This window comes from Zeus faber, assembly GCF_960531495.2.
Source record: "Zeus faber genome assembly, chromosome: 15".
Lineage (NCBI taxonomy): Eukaryota > Metazoa > Chordata > Actinopteri > Zeiformes > Zeidae > Zeus > Zeus faber.
The window spans coordinates 29,028,894-29,037,233 of record NC_137194.1 but is presented as its reverse complement, the minus strand read 5'-3'; positions in this window follow the sequence as shown (position 1 = coordinate 29,037,233).

Here is an 8,340-nt window from a genome sequence, read left to right as displayed (position 1 = left end):
AGCCAGAGGCTCACTTTCCCACCCGAAATTGCAGTTACCAACCCAGATCTTGTCCTCTGGTCCAAGTCCTGCCGGCGAGTCTTTATCGTTGAGCTGACTGTCCCATGGGAGGAGGCCATCGATGAGGCATTCGAACGGAAGAGGCTGCGGTATGCCAACTTTGCAGCAGAGGCAGAGGGGCGGGACTGGAACGTGAAGGTGCGGCCAGTGGAGTTGGGCTGCAGAGGTTTTGTGGCCAAGTCCACCACAAGGCTCTTGAAGGAGGTAGGGATCAGAGGACAGGCCCAAAGGAAGGCAATTAAAGAACTTGCCACTGCAGCCGAGCGGAGCAGTCACTGGCTGTGGCTGAAACAGAGGGACACAACATGGGATGCCAAATAATCATGTTGGTGCCATCGGCGACACACACTCAGGTCTGATCAACCTGTGGTGGGCCAACCTCGGCAGAGGGTGTCTTGTGATAAATGGCCGAAACACCCAATGAAGCCGGGGCACACAACTGAAGATGTGTCGCATTAGTGGCCCGTGATCTGTGCAAAACTCACCCCACCCAAGATGACATTCTCAACCATCTCAATTGTTGTACTGAAAATTTAGGGATTTTAACAACTAGTCCTATGAAGAATCCTTATGCAATTGTGTATATACAGATATGTGCATTAAAGTGGCATGTGAATGAAGTGAGGTAGCGTTTGGATTATACAGCACAGTATACAACAGTATGCCGCAGCAATACGGCATCACGAACAACCCTGATCAGTGACACAGTATGCGGTACAGTATACTACATATAGTACAGTAGGTAGTGGAGCCTATGTGTGTGGCTCAGTGAGGACCCCTGGTGAGGTCAGCATTGACAGTTCTAATGGCTTGCGGGAAAAAACTCTGTCTCAGTCTCTCTGTTCTCGCTGTGTGACTGCGGAGGCGCTTGCCTGACCGCAGCAGCTGGAACAGTCCGTTGTTGGGGTGATGAGGATCCTTCATGATCCTGCGGGCTCTGCTACTACACCTCATGGTGTATAACTCCTGCAAGGGGGTGAGGGTAGTTCCAGTGGTACGTTCAGCTGAACGCACCACCCTCTGCAGGGCCCGCCTGTCCTGAGCAGTACAGTTCCCAAACCAGGCAGTGATGTTACCCGTCAGGATGCTCTCCACCGCTCCACAGTAGAAGGACTTGAGGATCCTCACGGAGACCCGGAATTTCCTCAGCTGCCTGAGATGGTAAAGACGCTGCCTCGCCTTTCTCACCAGAGTGTCTGTTTGTAAAGTCCATGTTAAGTCCTCTGTGATGTGGACTCCCAGGTATTTGAATCTGCTCACCCTGTCAACAGAAGTCCCATTAATCACCAAGGGCGCGTGCATCCTCGATTGTAATCCTCGCCTAAAGTTGACAATCAGCTCCTTAGTTTTACTGACGTTCAGGTGGAGGCTGTTGTCCTGGCACCAGAGTGACAGGTCAGCCACCTCCTCGCGGTAGGCCTTCTCGTCGCAGTCAGTGATCAGGCCCACGACGACGTCGTCAGCAAATTTGATGATGGTGTTGGAGCTGGACCTGGACACACAGTCATGTGTGTAGACGGAGTACAGTAGGGGTACTGAGGACGCAACCGTGGGGGGATCCTGTGTTCAGGGTGAGGGAGCTTGACATGTGCTTCCCCACCCTGACCACCTGGGGCCGGGCTGTGAGGAAGTCCAGGATCCAGGCACACAGCGGAGTATTCAGTCCAAGCTCCTTCAGCTTGACAGCCAGTCTGGTGGGGACTATGGTGTTGAAAGCTGAACTGTAATCGATGAACAGCATTCTCACATAAGCCCCCTTCTGGCCATCCAGATGCGTGAGTGTGGTGTGCAGTACCTGGGAGACCGCGTCATCCGTTGATCTGTTCTGCCGGTACGCGAACTGCCACGGGTCCAAGGTGCGGATGAGGAAGGCGCAGATATAATCCTTAATCAGCCTCTCGAAACGCTTCATGAACACCGGGGTGAGGGCCACCGGACGGTAGTCATTCAAGCAGGCAGGAGAGGCGATCTTGGGGACAGGAACGACGGTGGACCTCTTGAAGCAGGACGGGACCACTGATTCAGCCAGGGAGATGTTGAATATTGTAGTGAACACCGGAGCTAGCTGGTTAGCACAAGTCTTCAGTACTCGCCCAGATATGCCATCTGGGCCCACAGCTTTCCTGGTGTTCATCCGCATCAGAGCTCTTCTGACCTCGTGCCCACTGAGAGTGCATGCTAATCCCCAGCGGTGTAACTCCAATTCAGAATCAGAATCAGAATCAGAATCAGAAATACTCTTTAAATAATTCCAGGGGAAAATTACTTTCGTTACAACTCCAATCTACATACAACATATTTACATACAACATATTATAATTATTAAGAAACATATTTGTATATTAATATATATATAACTATATACACTTGGTAAGGTGTAAAATGTACAGTTAAAAATGTGCAAGAAGAAGAAAGTGCAGAAGTGGATATCCGTGTTTGATGTCAGATTACAGAGAGGGGGTGTCTGCCTCTCTGAGGGAGGCGTTGTAGAGATTGATGACCACAGGCAGGAATGATTTCCTGTGGTGCACTGTGGTGCATCTGGGTAAGAGGAGTCTTCCACTGAAGGTGCTCCTCTGCTGGGCCAGTGTGTCGTAGAGAGGGTGTGAGACATTGTGCAAGATGGACTGAAGCCTGGACAGCATCCTCCTCTCTGCCACAGTCGTCAGGGTGTCCAGCTCCTCTCCTATGACATCACAATCATGGAGAGGATCGACAGTAGTTGTTGAGCAGCCAGCAGCAGAGACTTGTGGGGGATGGGCCGCAGTATCAAACCTATTGAAAAATAGGTTCATTTCATTGGCCCGGTCCGCACGGCGCTCCAGCCCCATGCCACAAGTCTTCTGGAACCCAGTGATGGTTCTCATGCCACTCCACACATCCCTCATGTTGTTTTGCTGGAGTTTTTTCTCCAACTTTCTCCTATAACTGTCTTTTGCCTTCTTGATTGTAAGTTTGAGTACCCTCTGCACTCTCCTCACCTCATCATGGTTGCCATCTCTGAACGCCCTCTTCTTTTCGTTCAGGATGGCCTTAATGTCCTTAGTGATCCATGGTTTATTGTTGGCGTAACAGGTGACAGTCCGAGCTGGGACAATGCAGTCCACACAGAAGTTGATATAGTCCATGATGCACTCCATGAGCCCATCAATGTCCTCCCCGTGGGGCTCACAGAGTGCAGGCCAGTCAATCACTTCAAAGCAGTCCCGCAGTGCCTCATAAGCCTCCTCCGACCACCTCCTCACAGTCCTTGTGGTCGTAGGCTTCCTCTTCACCAGAGGCACATAGCAGGGTTTGAGGTGAACCAGGTTGTGATCTGACCTGCCCAGAGGGGGGAGAGAAGAGGAGATGTATGCATCCTTAATGTTAGCATACATCAGGTCCAGGGTCCTCTCCTCTCTGGTAGGACAGCTCACGTACTGTTTGAAAGTCGGCAGAACTCTGTTCATGGTGACATGGTTAAAGTCTCCCGACATGATGATGAGGGCACTGGGGTGTTGAGTTTGAAGTTTGGAGATGGTGGTGTGTATGATGCTGCAGGGAGATGTTGGGTTTGCAGAGGGAGGGATGTACAGGCAGATAGTATGGACGGAGTCCAACGGCCAGCAGTTCAGCATCCGGGCTAGAGCTGTTCTTTAATGGTGATGTGACCAGGATTACACCATCTGCTGTTAACTAGAACGGCAAGGGAGGTTGGCTAGGGGAGGCGTCCACACTCGTGGCTGGGGAGGAGCTGCTCTTGTAGTTTGTTATCGTCCGCAGCCCCTCCCACAAGTGTCTGGTGTCCCCCCACTCCATCTGTAGCTCCACAGCCTCTCTGTACGTCGGTTTAGCGTCCCTCACCGCCCTCCGCAGATTGTACGACGCCTCTTTGTAATTGTCCATATTTCCGGATACAAGACCGTCGTTGTAAGCGGCCGTGCGAGCATTCAGAGTGGAGCGGATGGATCTATCAACTCACGGTTTCTGGTTTGGATATATCCAAACTTTCACCGTGGGAATGATGTTATCTGCTAACGTAGCTACAAAACTCACTGCCACCTCCGTAAACTCGCTGACGTCACTTGAACTTGATTGGAACATGTCCCAGTCTACCTCAGTCAGAGCGCCCTGAAGCGCAGCCTCTGATTGGTCCGTCCACCGCTTCACTTCCCTCGTCACCACCAGTTCTCGAACAGCGGCTGCATTTTTGTTGTTGTTGAGCGTCTTCCCTGTAGGATTTCCGCCGGCCACTCTGCTTCCACGGATAAAAAGTCCCAAAGTTGTTCGTTTAGGGAAATGTTTATATCCATGAGTGCGTCACGGTCTAAATACTAAAATGTGCAAAAGTCGTCCGGAGCGCCGGCGCAGGCTACGCAGGGGGCGGCGCCACTATCGCTATCAGGGTGTGATCAGGGCTTTCCTGTGGCCGTGGCGTGTCTATATGGTTGCAGGGCGCAGGGGTGGCCTTGGGCCCTTTTCGCTGGTTGGAGGCGCTACAATATAATTCCGACCTCATACACCAGAACCCCACACACGCACAAACATCCCCAGCGCTTGCTTTGAACACACCCTCCTGGTTACATTCCTCTCCTTTCCTACCTCATTTACTGCCATAACATTGACAGGAAGACTTAATTAACTCTTTATCAATACATGTTGTCATCTGACGTTTCTATGTTTACATTTGTCCATGTACATTGTGTTGTTTGATTCTTATTTGTCTCACCCCTGATGATTCTGTTCCTCTTGGAGTAGTGAAGACCAAAACATGGTAGGATGGTTCTCAAAGACCGGGATTGGTGGGGATTCTGTGGAACAAAAATCTGTGCTCTTGTCATCCCACAGGTCATCCACAGGACAGAGTTTTTGCAGCACTTGATGATTAAAGAATTAATAAAGAGCTGCATTGCAGGTTGAGAACTTGAACTCCACTTGCAGAATAACTCTGTCCTAGATGCAATGGCATACAAATACTCTGTGTGTATGACCGACATGCTGACAGCACAGGTAAAAAAAACAAAAAAAAAATTATAGAGCTCTATATGAAGAAAGATTATGTTCTCTGGCACTCAAGTGATCCAAGAGCAGAGGTAGTTTAAGGTTTTCTACCGTGTCCAGGGAGAATAGATGTTTTTACTCGGCCCCGGTCCGGGCGGGTTAGCCCAATTCTGTGGGAAAATCGTGAACCTGGCAACTCTGAACATAGGATCAAGAGTGTTTGTTCGCTAACATGGACCTTGTGATAACTGGCTTTTACCTACATCATTGGCTACAAGTTTTCCTCATATTTTATTTTGTAGTGAGTAACAAAGGTGTAGTTAAGTAAAGGTAAAAGTCGACAGAAATATATTAACTCAAGTAAAGCAGAGATCCTCCCAAAAAACATTATTTTTTTATTTAGAAAAATGCAAGCCGATGCAGAAGTGACTCCCTCGGTCCCATAACACCATCCTCCCATCGTCCTGTGCGGTGACCTGGGAGATTGAGTCGGTGGTCAAGGAGGCTCAGCAAACCCAGCCGGATCCAGGTAAGGTCTCGCTAATCGTCTCTTTGTACCTGACTCTGTCCACTCTCAGGTCTTTCAGCGGGGACATTCCTCTCGGGTTGCCTGCCATCTGGGTGTCTGTCGCACCTTCTCCCTCCTGAAGTGGCACTTCTGGAGGCCAGCCATGGGTACTGACACCCATTCCGGCATAACCGCGGGAGGCCTTCCATCGGGATCCCGCTGGTCTACTCCACTCCTTGTCGGTCCATGGTCAGCCATGGTCCCACATGGGCGTCGACTTTGTCTGCGGTCTTCCACCCTCACGAGGTAACACTGTTGTTCTGACCATAGTGGACAAAGTTTCCAAAGCTGCACACTTCGTGGCTCTTCCTAAGCTCCCCACAGCATCCAGTCACATGAACCACGTCTTCCGTCTCCATGGAATCCCCTCAGACATTGTTTCCTTTGTTTTTGTTTAACTTGTGCTGTCAACATGCTTGGCATACAACACAGAGTATTTGTATGCCATTGCATTTGGGACAGTGTTAGTCTTCAAGTGGAGTTGTCAAGCTGCAATGCCTCTCTTTAATCATTCTTTAATCATCAAAAAACTGCTAACAACTAATCATCATTACTACTCCAAGAGGGGGGAATCACCACCATTGTGTGGTGTATGTAGCCAGTTTGAGTACTGGCACTGGGAGAGATAGGTGAAGCACAACCAGATCAACGATGAGGTGCAGTAGGTCAGTCAGCAGCCACGCGGCCCCTGCCCCAGACCCAACCGTTCCCCAGCGGCCCCCCCTTCCCAGAGGCACCCAACCCATAGCGACCACTCACAGGCGCAGAGTGGCTTGGGAACTAGCTTTCATCACCAATTTGCCAATAGTGGCTTCTGAGAACACTTACAAACTAAAAGACGTGATTAATGTCGGATTTTCGCAAGATGTAACGCACCAGCAAATGTAATGTCCCAGCAAACCCTTCATATGTGATAGCACTGATGGGATCTGTGGTCTCAAATCAATGACAACCGATCCCCGGCAACAGTCACACCATGATCCCAGATCATCACAACTCAGGCGGAAATAGTAGGAGGTTGCTGGTTAGTTAACACCATCTCCTACTGGGAAGAGAAGGAGATGAAAGCCTGCCTTATGATATCATCATCAGACCTTGTCCTGTGTTTAACTATTTTCCCCATCCTGGCCAACAGGCAATCAGGTCTGGGAAAGCGATTAACGACTAGATGTGAAACCACTCAACTGATCAACAGGAGGTCCATGAAATGAATGATGAACACTTTTCCATCCTTCTCCCCCATCTCCCTCTGACAGGCAAGTGCTAAGGACTTCAAAGGAGAACACAGACCATGATGAGCCCAGAAGGCTACTCAGTACCTACTTCTCAGAACCTTTGTTTTATAACCCCTGTTGTCCTCAACTTTGACAACACACACACACACACACACACACACACAACCCCTCCCTGCTACCACAAGGTTACCCCTAGCTGCGAACTCCCCCAAGATCCATGGACCATTCATGAACATTCCTCTCAGCTACTCCCCAATCTGTTTTAAACAAGATTGCATCAACGTGAGTTATTAATTAAGTCACCTTTAACCAAACTAATTTTAAGTTGCACACATCTTTTCAAATGGATCAAAACCCTATTTCTCTACATCACAGAATGACCAAGGAGCAAAATTAAAAGGCCTGTGAATTTTTGTTGTGGGCCTCTGCTGCCATCAGTTGACGGAATATAAGAAGTTATTTTCGGACTCACCTCTTGTGTGGGTACTTCTACTCAGATTAAGTGTTGTTTTATTATATTTTTCTTTATTAATGGTACAAATATTTTCTTAAGTGAAGTAGTTATTAACCAATGTTTATTTTACATTGGATTTACCATGAATGCTATGTTAAGACGTATGAAACGTCTGGATGTATTTCAAGATATGATTTGATTTGGGGAAAGCGTCTTTTTGAGAAGTTTCCAATAACCGGATCAACGGTAGTAAAATAGGAATAAACTTTACAGACTTGGACATACAGTATGACACTATGTCAAGAACAGACTCTATAGACACAGCCCCTTCTCACTGGTTACATAAATCGGCGGACGCTCTGTCAACGGCTTCCTTCAGCTCAGATCTCCATTTGCTCAAAGTCCCTTTTGCGTGGTTTCTTTAGCTCAATTTCTTTTACGACTTTTTTATCTTTTTCTGGTTTTACTTAAAACCGTCCGGACCTCCGAATGCGCAATGCAGATCCGCTTCTTTTTTATGGTCAACATTTTATGGTCAACCAAGTTCTCAGGCTCGATTTAATAATGCAGCAACCCAATTTTTCGAGTTAATAATAACTTCGTAATCATCGCCAAACAGCCAACAACATTACTTACAAGTTTAATTTTAAGCGACTTATATATAAACCAGTAAGGACCGCTCTCCACCCAGAAAAACACGCCTTAAGACTGCCTCTGGTGTCCATCGCCGAACACGGCTGTGATGACGCCTCCACATGCTGCCACCAAACGGGAGGAAGTAAGACCTGACGTCTGCAACTCTCCGATCATCCGACTCTATGCTCAAGTGGCTCTCCTTGCTGTAGAGTATCGCGTCCCAGGCTGGAACCAAGCGACAACCAGAGGGCTTACCCAGCGGTTGAACAACCCAGATGATGACTCTATTTCTATCAACAAGTGTGCCTTATATAGTTAGTACTGGTGATTAGGCCTGTATAGTTATTTAGTCCACCACTTTTTTTTTCTTATACATGAAATTCATTGCCATCCACTGACAAGTTAGA